The following is a 14,541-nucleotide window of genomic DNA, read 5'->3' as shown; positions in this document are numbered from 1 at the left end:
GAGGAGTCTAAAACCTTCAACAACATTGCAGGTACAATCCTAAGAAAATACAAGAATGCTAATCAATGTATACAGATTTAACGATATTTTGTATTATAATATCAAATCAGATTTCATTGAGATTTGAATGCAGGCTTAGATGCTAAAAAAGGCCTAACATTTTTTAGCTTCCAAGCATTTTTTAAAGCTCGGCGAGGTTTTGAAACTAAAAAAAAGGAGAAATGAATGCTCTCTCTGTTGATTGTTGCTGCTGGTGCCAATTACCCAGAAGGCTCGCCAAACTGCAGCGCAGATAAACTAGAGGGGCTATCAAGCAACTGTGCCTCTGAGGCGCCATCGTGGTAATGAGGCCATCGTTGTCCACCCCATGTGTAGTGATTGATCAGAGATGGTTTCCATTTTATTACTTTGCAGAAGTGCTGGGGAGGGACTACTGCCATCTGCCTCGCTTTATTAACACACTGGTCTCAAACTCTTTTTAAATAAGCAAATGAAAGTCTTCAGCTAAGTAGGCTTTCAATGAAAATAGCCATTTGATTACTGATTAGGAAAACCAGACAGGGTGCATTTTAAACAACACCTTCATTTTAACTGCAAAATGAACCTGAATGTTTTAATGAAAGGCTAATGGCTGTTGTATTATTCTCCATTCTTCAGACAAATTTAGGGCTTATAATTAATTCTTTGACGTCAACCCTGCTGAAAAAACCCCATCTAAGCATACGATGGTTAGCTGGGTTTAGCTTGTCGATTAGCCTGGTTTTAGAACGTTTTTGGTCAGTTCCAGGCTGGTTTTAGCTGGTCAGGCTGGGAGATGACCAGCTAAAACCTAATTTAAGCTGGACATAGCTGGTTTTAGCTGGCCATCTCCCAGTCTGACCAGCTAGGGTGGAAATGGCTAACATCAGCCTGAAAATGGAAAAAACAGGCTGGTCAATCAGCTAAAACCAGCCAACCCTAAGCTGTTGTTTCATGAAGGAAATAACACTTTATTTTTTACTTAAAATACTGCAGCTCACCTCTTTCCTGTGTCTGAAATTGTTTGTTCAAGGATCCAATCTTTCTTTACCGTGCCTTTCAGAGCATCTACTCTGCTTTGATTGGAATGACCTAGTCTGCTGTGTTTCACTATCTACTGCATTGTTGGTAACAAAAGCCTAAGTACAATTTCAATCCTTCCTTAGCACTTGCAAACATTTAGTGATTTTAATAGCATATGCTGTTGGTTTATTTATATCAAATGAAATTCAAATAATCTTCTTGAAAAGCAATGATTATATGATCAAACCCTTCCCACTTAGCAAAATTTCTGAGAGGGGTCTGGGTGCAGACCTGGTGCAGCGCAATCAGAGTTGCATTGAATGCTGTTTACAGTTTTTCCTCAGTCGCTTTGGTGCATTTCTCACAACACAATTTACATTTGCACAACAGTTAATGCATTTCTCAAAACAACTAGTACAAATTACAAAACCTAGTTAATAATCTGCAAAGGCATGTCACTTGCTCAAAATGGATATCTCATTCCACAAAAGCAAGTATTTATGTCAATGAAAGTCCTGAAACCATTGTTTATGAACAAGATAGTCAAATGGCTTTGTCATATTTTCATCATGACAGTTTACTCTGCATATTTTTCAATGCAAAAAAGTCAGATTTTGGTGACACTTCCTGAAAATGCTCAAGACAGCACTGTATACTATTTAGACAGCCATTTGAAAACTACAGTAAAGTTAGAAATCACTGCATTTAGTGAGGTATCTGAGTACAGGACACTGAATATGTTTCACAATTTTACTGCATATGCTCTTTACAATTCTAATTTATTCACAGCATTGTGCAAAAGAATAAATACACACTTATTTACAAGAAACATAAACTCCCTTTGGGTAGAGCTGTGCACAACTGTAAACTATTGCAGTGCATCTTGGAACTGAACCTACAACATACACAGCTCTGTAAATCATTCATGAAATTGTTCAATTTAGAAGACATTTTCAGGAAAATAAAGATTTAAATTTAAAAAAAATAAAATTAGCTTGATAGATTTTGACTACTAGTTCAACATTTTTGTATGTAATGACTCAAGTAATGAAATGAGGACTATTGGTTTTATATGGAATGACTATTCAGCATTCACAAGTTTAGTTAATTTTCACTGACATGACTTAAGCAAATGATAATAGTATAAACAGCAGAGAGTTGTATGAAAGCAATTGATGCATGTTCAAAAGCATCTGCAATTTGTTGGAAGGAATAAGAAACTGCTACTATGATGTGCCCAAATGGCTGTTTTGAGAAATGCATTAACTGTTGTGCAAATGTAAATAGTGTTGTGAGAAATGCACCAAAGCGACTGAGAAAAATTGTAATGCGCTCACCTAACCCCACCCCTCACAACGATGTCACTAGCTCCATTAAGTGCATTGTGTCTGACACTGCATCACTGAGATATGCAGTCGCAGCCTGCATCATCAAGGCTGCATCCAGATACTTTTGAAATTTCTCTGGCCCACACAATCTGTTTTTGCTTGGCCCACATGCTACAGTGAATTATGGTACATGACTGGACCAAGTATGGCTTCCAGACATGGGCCAAACATAGACCATATCTGGGTCAAGTCTCAGCCAATTTAATAACCCACTTGGGCTTGAACTGGGCCAGATGGGTTGGTGTGTCACGACTGTAATGAAAATCATTATCCCATTTAAAATGTTTTTAGGCACACTATGGGCGTGCTTTTTCTCAAAGCAACTTGATTGGTAGATTTTTTTTCTTTACTTAAAATCTATTTTTATGTATTTTAAATGTGGGTTAAAATAGGCCAAACCTACGTGGCCCACATTTAAAGACTGTTCCACCTCTGCCTAACCCTTTCCATCTTTGGCCCACATGCTATATGCCAGTGCCGGATGAACGCCTGCTGTGCCAGCTTTATGCCAAGTCTGGGCCAGTAGTCTTTGCTTCCTGGGTTATATAATACCCCATAATATAGATGCATGGTTTCCGCTACTTTCATTCTTCCATAGCGGGGCGCCATGCCAAAATTCATACTGTCACGGCTACATTACAACTTTTCATTCAAAACATTGTCGTGTTTTTTTTTTAAATAGCGGGTGATAATCGCACCAAAGCGTATTAAAATTTAGATGAATTATAACAGAGTAAACTTTTCTGTAACCGTAGTGGTGCTGTGCGCTTTTGTTTTACCCTTTAGGGTAACGTGCTGACAGACTGACTGATTGGCCGACTGACAGGTGCGTGATGCGTGAGCCAGCAAACGCAACATGTAGCCATTTCACTTTACTTCAGGATGCGTTAATAACGCTTTATAGGTCTATTGGAGACCTATAAATTAATAATTTATAACATAAAAAATTAATAAATAATAATTTGCTAGGAATAAAATTAATTCAGAAATATTCCTAGCAAATCTAATAAATGTTGGAGTCATACTTATACATAAGTACACTAAATCGCACTGCAGTAAAGTTTATTTGAGAGCGCACAAGAAGATCGGCGCGCAAGCAGAGAGATTCGTATGCTCGTAGGCTATTACATAAATGCGATCTTGAATTGTAATACTGGGCCCACGACATGTCATTGAAATAACGCCTCAGGTAGTTGGTAGATCTATGTAAAAAAGGCCTGCCGCCACAGCTGGAAAAAATCCTGGAGGAAACACTGAGATTAGAAAAAAGTCTCATTTTAAATGAAAGGGATAAAAGCTCACAAGAGTACATATATGATGATATGTTAGATAACTAAAAATATTTTTTTTAGAGATAAAATATAAATATTAAAATATAAATGGGTAAGTGTTTGCGATTCATTTTCATGAAAAACTTCATGAGTAACATGAATGTCCACTGGACACATTTAAGGCAGCGTAAACAACTGCTTATTTGTTAATACATTTCACCTCTTCATATGTTTCCATCAAGGAACAGTTTCTGGAGGAAAGTAATGGGAGTTAATATCAGTGGGAGTTATAGGATTGGCGGACAAGAGTGGCACTTTTGAACTCTTCCCCTGATTGGCTCACATCAAGTTTTGCCCACATTTGCATTATTTATTGTGGGATTGTTTCCGTGGTCTGGATATGAATGCTATCTACACCAGGGTAAGCATACAGTAGCAGCACATCCTGGATCAGCAAACGTGCAAAGCCAGCATGAGCTGACTAATTCAAACCACACTTACTCTGTTATCCTGGCTTTCTTAATTCTACTTTTGTGCAATACCCCTCAACCCTCTGCTACAATTAGACTGTCTGAGGGACAAAATAGAAACTGATGAACAGTAACTGATGAAGACCATAGACTGATGTTATACAATTAATTTCAGACAGTTCAATATCACAGTTTAATGTACATTTTGATGTTTGACACTTTGCAGACTTGGTAGATTCATAATTAGGGCTGGATGATATGGATGACAAAAAAAATAAAATAAAAATTCACATCTCTGTATTTTTTTTTGCCCGAATTGCTATATACAGTATACATCGAGGAGGAAAACTCTGTATATGTTGTCTTTTATATTGTTTACATGTTGCCCATTATTTACCACTCAAACAATGTTTATATAGAGTGTTATTTTTAGGGCGGTGCAGTATCGCTTCGCTGTTCCCTTACAGCAAGATGGTCGCTGGTTCAAGCCTCAGCTGGGTCAGTCGGCATTTCTGTGTGAAGTTTGCATGTTCTCCCTGTGTAAGCTAAATTGTATTTAGTGTATGTGTGTGAATGAGAGTGTATGGGTGTTTCCCAGGAATGGGTTGCAGCTGGACAGGCATCCGCTGTGTAAAACATGAATCTGAATGAGGTGGTCTTGGCTTGATTGAAATGAACTCTGGGGCCGATCGATTGTAGTGAAAAATGGTACGATCTGAGCCCGACTATATCACACTGTATTATAGATATTTAATAGGCAATTTATAGGGCTAAATGAAGAGAGAATAATGAGTAGGGCGGGATGTCATTCCTACTGATAAATGTGCGTTTCATGTAAATTTCGAAAGTGAAAACATGCTAACTATTAACAAGAGCTGTTTATCTGAAAATTGACCGAACTGCATTAGTTTATCTGTTAGTTCTCTCTATAATGTAAAGCCTATAATGCATAAGCCATCTGCTATGTATATTCTTACCTCTGATCTATAGTGATGATGTCTGTGGGTGTCAACATTCAAAATTAAAATGCAGCTTTTAGCTTATAATGTCTTATTGCTCATCGTCATGAATTAAAATAAGGACGCATAACAGCTGAGCAGGACTCTGCAAAATAAACCCTGAAACTCTGACCAATGTGAGAAGAGTTTACTCGCGCATGACTTGTTTTAGCTATTTTGGTCTGTTTAGAAACTTTGCCGTGTGAAAGCGAATCACACCAGGAACAACATTGAAACGATTAAAATCCCTGTTTCAGAACAATTGATTCGATTCACAGCTGTGAAAGCACCCTGAGACAAAAAGAAAATGAATGAATGAATGGTATTCTTAATAACATGGCATTCTAACATTGTAACAGCACAGTTGCCTATAAAAGCAAAACAAGCAATACAATATAAAACTACTTTATTGTGCAATGAGGAAGTAGGTTATTTTGCTAATTTTCTTTGATTCATTTGCTGCAAATGACTAGAATAGACATAATAAATCGGAGTAAATGGTAAAACTGCTTGTGATAAAAATCTGTGTTTATGACAATTAGAATAGAAGTGAATGAGACTGGAGGTCGCTATGTGAAAAATAGGTGGGAATTACATTCCCATTGTTGGCGCGCATGCGCATGGCAGTGGGTCACTTAAGTTACTAAATTTAAGTGGAACTGGCATGACAAAGTGTCATCAGCAAAACAAAAAATATTTCCATGACCTCCTCACACATACAGATGGAGTTTGTATCTGTGAAATGTAAGTTACACACTGAGGAAAACACCGCATCTGAAACACAGTCTGTCAGCAGCACATGTGTCTCTTCTGCTGCTTCAAATTATGTGTGTAAAGTTATCTTAATAGTTGTTTTAAAGCCCTTTAATAAAGCATGGCTTTTGGATAAATTGGATTGCAGCAGCTTACTTTTATGGAGCCAGATCAGTCTCGAAAATAATACATTTACAAAATAAAAACTCTATCCACAACACAATTCACATTTACAAAATCCAATTCATAAGTTCAAACATGATTCAAAAACATGCAAATTAATTTTTCAAAAAACGATTTACAAATATGCAAATCCAATTCGTAATTTCAAAACACAATTTAAAAATATGCAAATCCAATTCGCAAATAATAAAAAACTATTAAAAAAAGCAAATCTAATTTGTAAGTTAAACAAATTATTAAAAAAATACACAAATTCAATTAATAAATTAAAAACTGATTCAAAAATATGCAAATCCAATTCCTAAATTAAAAAAAAAACTATTAAAAAATATCCAAATCAAATTCTTAAGTAAAAAAACTCATTCAAAAATATGCAAACCCTATTTGTATATTCAAAAAACTATTAAAAATGTGCAAATCCAATTCATTAATAAAAAATACACACATACAATTAAAAAATAAAATGAAGAACTGATTTAAAATATGCAAATCCAATAAAAAAAAACTATTTAAAAATATGCAAATTCAAGTCGTAAATTCAAAAACTGATTAAAAATATGCACATCCAATTTCTAAATTCAAAAAACAATAAAAAATATGCAAATACAATTTGTAAATAAAAAAACTAATAAAAATATGCTAATCCAATTTGTTAATTAAAAAATGTGTTAAAAATACACAAATCCAATTAATTTGTCGAAAATATTTATGATTTTCACTTATGAATTCATGAATTGTGTTCACAGATGTACAAATTAGATTTTGTAAATGTGAATTGTTCAGTGAATGTATACATTTAATTTTTTTAAATGTATTATTTTTGAGACTGATCTGGCTCCATACACTGTTATTTTTCAGATGAATTCATTGCAAACTATTGTATGCCAATACAAAACAGCATTGCCTCGTACCATATCATTTATTTAAAACAGATAACGCCCATCCTTTATTCACAAACACAGATGAAAGACAATGTCAGATAAAGCATAATAATGGGACTTTTAAATGAACAAGGGTACATTATAAACACTTTGCCCTCAAATTATGTTTGATAATGCTCACAGAAACTACATTCAGGCTGTAAATTGATTGTGGTGCTAAAACTAGTTTGGCTGCTTGTGGAAAACTGTCTTGTTATACACTAAGGAAGAGAAATTCATAACACTTTCACTTCCTTCCTGAAGTTGTTTCATTGTGCACTGACTTGATAAGGTCTCACATGATGAGTCGAGGGCAAGTTTGTGGTTTTTGATACACTAGTTTTGTCAGAGCCACATAAAAGTTGCATTTTGTGTTCAAATAATGAGTGTTTTTTTAGAACAATCTTTAGTCAACATGCACACAAATCCAAACAAACCAGATACTTTAGACAGCTGCTCTGTTATGACATTTGCCAGGCTAAGCTAATTAGAGCTGCTGTAAAAAGAAAGCGCACAATGCAAGGATAATAGCCTTTTTTAGTCACAACAAGATGCGAGTGTGTTTTGGCAGTCTGTGTGTGCTGTGCTTGCACCATTACATCCTGTAGGGTTACGTTGAACCTGCTGTGATATGATGGGTGGTAGATTATGACCGATTTTTTACGAGCTGGTGAGCTGAAGCCATATCTAAACCTGGTGCTGACAGATGGAGAGAAGTGCTGCGAACTCGTATGATCTGCTGCCACAATGCAAGGTCGTCCCCTCCCTCGCTTCAGCTAATCTTGTGGTCTCCACTGCTGATGTGTCTATATGTATTCAGTCTAGTTCTTTAGCAAATATATTCCTCAGGAGGAAAAACATCTTCTCATCAGCACCTAATGTTTAATATCCGGCCTGAAATCGATAGCCTTATGGCCCTTTGATGCTAGCCAATGAATTGGCCTTTGTGGCAATGAGGTAATAGTGAGGTAATTGCCAGACTTTGAACTAATAACAATAATTAGTCCCTATCAGCTGCTGTGGGAATTCATTAGGGAAAATGTGTGAGATTGGACGGGGTCTGGACCTGGGGAGTTAATCATCATTATAATCCACTGACCACACAATTGAGCTTTAAAGGGAATTTGCTGTTGTTTTGCCCTATTCCTAATGGTTTTCTCCATGTGAACATATGCCAGATAAAACAGGTTATATACAGGCAATGTTGTTCAGTGTTCCCAACGTTAGCCAATATTAAAATGTGAATTTAATGCACAGACAATGTTGGGCCAATAAACATAATTATTTAAATATAAGAAATTATAGGGATAATTCACTTCAAAAGAAATAAATTTATTAACATTTACTAACCTTTGACTTCCAAAAAAATTTTGAGCATTTTTTGTTCTGTTAAACAAAAAAAGAAGATATTTTAAAGAATGTTGTGACTGTTGACTTCCATATTATTTGTTTTCCTTACTATGGATGGTTGGTTTCCAACATTTTTTAAAAATATCTTCTTTTATGTTCAACAGAAGAAAAAAGTCAGTTTAAAACAAGTAAAGTATTTAACCCTTATGTACTGTTGGGGATGTTTTCATCCACTCAGGAGGGACTTTAAGTCTAAATTTGGCCATACCCTTTTCTATGTTTCAGCTAGCTAAATGATTTTTGATGACAAATCTTAATTTGAAACATATTTTAAGAAAATTCTTTGAATTTTTTGAAAAACTAAACAATACACTCTGGGCAAATGTACTACCCTTTTGTTATGTTTGGGATGAAAACATCCATTGAAAAAACTGATGTAAAAAGACATCAGATTAATATTTCTTTCTAATTTCTTTGCATAAATCTGTTAATCAGCCTCAGTCCTGATCAAAACTACTAAACGTTTAGATAATTACAGTATTTTAACTATTTAATTGCCAAATTCAAAAATGATGTCACTGATTTTGGTGAAAAAAAACCCACAAAATGACATTATTAATCTGAAAAGTAGCTGTGGATTGGATTTTTAAAATCTTTTATCAAAGTCTTTGACTTTTGAAACAGCATTGCCTTTAATGCATTGTTTTTGATTAACATGTTCTCCCAACTTTACTGTTGGTGGCTGGTTTTGCCCTATTGACTTCCATTATAATCACATTTTTTGATTGCAAAACCATGACACCGTGTAGTCATGCATTTTTGATTGTTGGTGATTTCCCCTGTTGGGAAGAGGTCAGATTTGTCAGTTGTACTGTTGATCATCATTGACACCATAAACTCTTTATATAGGCCTGTGCAAAAAAGCTTAGTTTCTGCATAGTATATGGAGTGTAACAACAAATTAAAGTGTGTGTCTGTGAGAGTGACCTTTATGCGATTTGTGTCTGAGAAAATCAAAATGTGCATCTCAGCTCTCAGAACTACATGGAGTAAATAAAAACAGAGACTGCATTTATGCACCATCGAATGTGGATATAATGGAAGTCAGTGGGGCAAAAACAGCCACCAATAGTAAATTAGGGAGAAAAAATTTAAATCTAACAATGCATCAAAGCCAATGTTGTTGCTAAATCGTTCACATGTCTAAGACTGTGATAAAATGTAAAAAAAAAAAAAAAAAAACAGTCCATAATTACTATTTATATTGAAAATACGTAATTTTGTGTGTTTTTTTTCACCAAATCAGTGATATCATTTGTGAGTTTGGCAATTGAGGAGCTAAAATCCTGAAATTTTCTAAACAATTTAGTAGTTTTAATCAGGACTGAGGTTGATAAACAGATTTATGCGGAACAAATTGAAAAAAATATTTATCTGTTGTATTTTTACAGCAGTTTAATTTAGTGGATGTTTTGATCCCTAACATTACAAAAAGGTAGTACATTTGAACAGTGCACAAGAGTTAAACAATGGCAGGATTGTCATTTTTGAGTGAACAATAACTTTAATTTGAGTCAACACAAAAAAACACTGCTTTTCTTCAAGGCAACTGCTCTTTTTGTCTGTGAAAGTACATGTTTACTTGTGTACGGACAGCAAAATCACAACAAAACCTACAGTAGATGTACAGTACAGGCTACAATACATTTAAAGATATTGTATTCATTATGAAAATACTGAAGTCACAGTGTCCCCCTTTTGAATCTGTATAAATTGTACTGTATTGTTCCCCATAACCATCGTTGTTGTTTTCAAGACAAAGAAATTCATCTTTAAGTGGTCCATGGCAGATGCAAATTAAGGGATTCAATGCCAACATGGATGCACGCAATCCCGGGGCACTCAATCAAGCCGCCGCTGCGCGTAACATCTGGAGATGTTGCTGATAGGCTCAGTTAACTCCTTCTGCCTCATCAGACACGAACAGACTAGGAGAGCTCTTCACAATTAGAGAATTTCATCGCGTGTCACATTTTTATTTCATTTTTACTGCAGAGAAACTAACATTTGAGGACAATCAGTATGTTTACATGGACATCAGAAATTTAATTATTTACAATGTTATGACTAAAGGTGCTCTTTGAATGCTTTTGTAAGGGGTGTGTCTAGTAATAATCGCAGAGGTTTTAAAAAGGATTGAGGTCTTGTTGGGTAATTGGGGCGTGTTTGCTTTAGTGCTTTCAAATATCAACATCATTAGGGAAAATTTGCTTAGTGCACATTTAAAGGAACACTCCTTTTTCGAAAATAAGCTCATTTTACAACTCCCCCACCGATGCTAATGAGTTTGGATAATTTTCCTATTTAAAGCTTGACTTGCTTGTAATCAAGAGACAACATTGCATACTAAGACTGACATAAAATGTGAACTTCCTACTCTGTAAAAAAAAAAAATCATTGACTGCAGCAATATGCCTTACAATTTTAAGTTAAGTTGAGTTTTTATTAATTTTTTGCAGTGTACTGTACCATGTCTGTAGCTGCATTGATATATATGCAGCACCTGAAAATTGTTAAACTATTGTGTATTCTGATTCAAATAGATGTGGTCCAGGATCTGAATGAAAGTAAATATGTTCAGAATCATTTCCAACAAGTAACCTATAAACAAGTGGTCATTGGTTATATTAACAGAATTTAGATGATTTTCAGCCGGTAATATCTCTGCATCTGCTGCATTCATGGTACGGCAGCAAAGTTCCTTGATTGTTACGCCAGAATGAGAAAATAGTTCTTAGCCATCCTACAACTTAGCTACTTTTAATTATTAGTAAATCTGCAGTCACACTAGAGTTTGAGTTGTTTGATTCAAAAAAAAAAAAAAAAATATGGGGAAAATAGTGCAGTATGACCTCAGCTTTAGTCTAATGTTGTACAGAAGAGTCAAGCTTTAAATTGGAAAATGATCAAAACTTTGGGAAGTTTCACAACCTAATTTTGAGAGGAGCACGTGATATGATTGATCACGGCTCGTCTCTCATCTATGATCATTAGCAAGCCAATCAGATCATTCCAAACTTAACATAAATATCCTGTCTAACTTTCCTGTCTCCTTCATCTTTGTTTTTATGAAGAACCCCCATCCACCAAATCTCTCTCCTCCTCTTTTCTGGATTAATCCAGGATTGGACGACACGGCAGCTCAGCTCAGCAAGAACGTCACTGATTTGAGTCCCAGCTGAGTTTACATGTTCTCCCCTGCTTGCAAAGGTTTCCCCGGGGTACTTTGTTTTCCTCACAAAGTCCAAAGACATGCAACATAAGAATGAATTAAATAAGTAAGTGTATTAAAACATAAGTGTAAGTAAAGTATGTGCACAAAACATAAGTGAATTAAATAAAACAATAAGAACAGAACATGGGTGACGCGGTGGCACAGTAGTTAGTGCTGTCGCCTCACAGCAAGAAAGTCGCTGGTTCGTGTCTCGGCTGGGTCAGTTGGCGTTTCTGTGTGTAGTTTGCTTGTTCTCCCTGTGTTCGCGTAGGTTTGCTTCGGGTGCTCCGTTTTCCCCCACAAGTCTAAAGACATGCGGTGCAGGTGAATTGGGTAGACTAAATTGTCCATAGTGTATCAGTGTGTGTGTGAATGTGTGTGTGGATGTTTCCCAGTGATGGGTTGCAACTTGAAGGGCATCCGCTGCGTAAAACATGTGCTGGATAAGTTGGCGGTTCATTCTGTGGTGATCTCAGATTAATAACAATAATAACTACATAAGCCGGAAATAAGGTAATTAAAAATATTTATGTAGTAGATGGTTAATCAGATATAGTCTTAATCGTGCTTATATTAAAATATTGTTGTCCATGTAAATAAACTGAGGGTTAAGCAAGATTTTGACAATATTCAAACAGAAGGTCTGCACAGCATGTTTATCAAGATTGAGTGGGAATCTCTGCAGTACTGATGGTCACAGGGGAGCAGAAAACACTGATCCAGCCACCCACCGCTGCTACAGTACATCCACCCACAGCCTGACCACAAGGTTACGTCAAGGTGTCAGTGATGTATCCCAGTCAAGCTTACTTAGACAGTTCAGTTGTATTTCACAATAAGGTTGCAAATGTTAAATATCAGTGCAAGAAGAGTCATGAGTAATCATTTCTGCTATAGCATAAGTAATAATTTCTCCAGTTATTGATAGTAAATTTATAAATACACTTAATCACTATCATTTGAATTGTAGTGCTTTAATGTTATTATGAACATATGCAATTTCAAATGTACACATACACAAGTAAAAATAGCCAAGAATTTAAATAAATACATAAGTTTTATGGGTCTAATGGTACAGTCTTGCTTTAAAGGGGTAGTCCAGAGTGAATTTTTAAGGCTTGGTTGTGTTTATAACATGTAAGATTTTTCATTTATCTTACTTTGAATACATACAGCTATTCAGCTGTACAGTCATATTTCCTACTTCCTCAGAAAGGCCCTGCCCTCGAGAGGCTCTGATTGGTCAGCTAAAGAGGGGGGGGGGGTTGTCGTGGCGGCACTTCAGATCATTTTGGAAGGGCACTATCTATCCAAGACTAATAAGGGTAGCGCTGCTGAAGATTATTGGTGTTTACAGGGGTTTGTCTGATAAATATGAATTTGTAGCTAAATTGTTAGCGGTGCCAAACAGCATTTCCTGTTGTTTACATTCTTGTTTACGTTCTTATATCATTAACGCTAGAAATTTTGCCTGTCATAGATCAATTTTAACAAATAAAATTTCTTACAGGTTGTGGCTCACAATCCACAGCTTCTTTTATTATTATGGTTGGAACTGCTCCTTCTCTGACGAGTTTTTTTTAGCCGAATCCAGCTCTGAACTGGAAGAGATTCTCGATTCTGTCAGATGCTAGCTACATCTTTTTTTAGAATTCTCTGGAACATAATTAAAATCAAATTGTAAGCACTTCTCAGTGTCGTGTCCTTTGGAAACCCAAATACAGATACAGAAAAAGCTTAGTGAAAAAAGCAGCGTTTGGACGCCATTTTAGCTTTCTCTGCTATAGACTATTTCAATCCGGCGATATCACTGGTTCATAAACATCGCCTGCTTGTCTTAAAACTTTTTCTGAACTGTAACAAGAAGCATTTTGTTCAGTCATAACTAATGTTATAATGATGCTGTCATTATAAAAATTATCAACATGTGGAACTTTCTGGATTCCTGTTTACATCCCTCAGTCTATCCGCTTGTTAAGTGTGTCCAATAGCTATATCAAACTGTATGGGGAGACTCATCAAATCATAATAATAAACAGCGATGTAATACTTTCGAAAATCACAATCACAATATATATAACCATGCCTAATATAACAATTTTAAATAAATTGTTAAAATTTTGGTATTTGTGATGAAGTCCAGAGAGTGATGTGTACACTATGATTTTATATAAAATTCACTTAAATGTTTGAAATGGATAAAAAGTGATCATAAACTAATATTTTCTTAATTCAAATGAGTGGCAGCTTTATCCAGAAACAGTATTCCATACATCACCAACATGTCACCACTTTACAAGCGGATAACATTACAGTGCCTCTGGCCATGCCCCTTCGCTGTGCGTGCTGAATGTGTGTAACCTGAAGCGTTTTCATTAACCTAGATGTATTTATTTTAGTCCCCAAACTTTGTTTGCTGTAGGCTTTGCGTCTCCCTTTGGATTGAACTTTGAGCATATTACATTCAGAAATGTTGTTTATGTTCACACAGCTACATTACACACCAACTAAAGTTTAAAATATGATGCCGTAGTGGACCATTCCCTTAAAAAATAAAAACATATAAAATCTAATAATCTAAAATGTAAATTCTTGTATATATTTAAACTGTAGATGTTGGCTGCATGATTAAATATATAAGTAAAAAAAAAAAATGCATTTCCTTCCACTTAAAAAATGTGAGTTCACTCATGAAGGTGCTGATTATTAAAAAGAGCCCTGTTTAACTGTGGTGGAGCTCCACACAAGTCATGCATGATTTCTCTAATGGTGCGAGTTGGGCTCTGGTTCCTATGGAGACAGTCGTAAGCTGTTTCTAATTTAATAAATACTGTAAAGATGGACCATAGATTGCCCACACCAAGGGACAACTCCATCCTGTTGCCATGGATTC

The 14,541-nt window shown here is 35.6% G+C and overlaps 1 long non-coding RNA gene across 1 annotated transcript in view; it reads left to right on the top strand.

The window, feature by feature from the left end:
• LOC141379137 (uncharacterized) overlaps positions 1-14,541 on the top strand; it is a 29,967-nt gene continuing 15,426 nt past the window's right edge. The window contains exons 1-2 of the long non-coding RNA XR_015517018.1: positions 1-31; positions 11,509-11,712. This is a non-coding gene — a long non-coding RNA (uncharacterized LOC141379137). The remainder of the gene's footprint in view (positions 32-11,508; positions 11,713-14,541) is intronic.

This window comes from Danio rerio, chromosome 19 (assembly GCF_052040795.2).
Source record: "Danio rerio strain M-AB ecotype USA chromosome 19, GRCz13ab, whole genome shotgun sequence".
NCBI classification, from domain to species: domain Eukaryota; kingdom Metazoa; phylum Chordata; class Actinopteri; order Cypriniformes; family Danionidae; genus Danio; species Danio rerio.
Note: the sequence above shows the minus strand (reverse complement) of the source record. Positions and strands in the feature narration are given on the sequence as shown.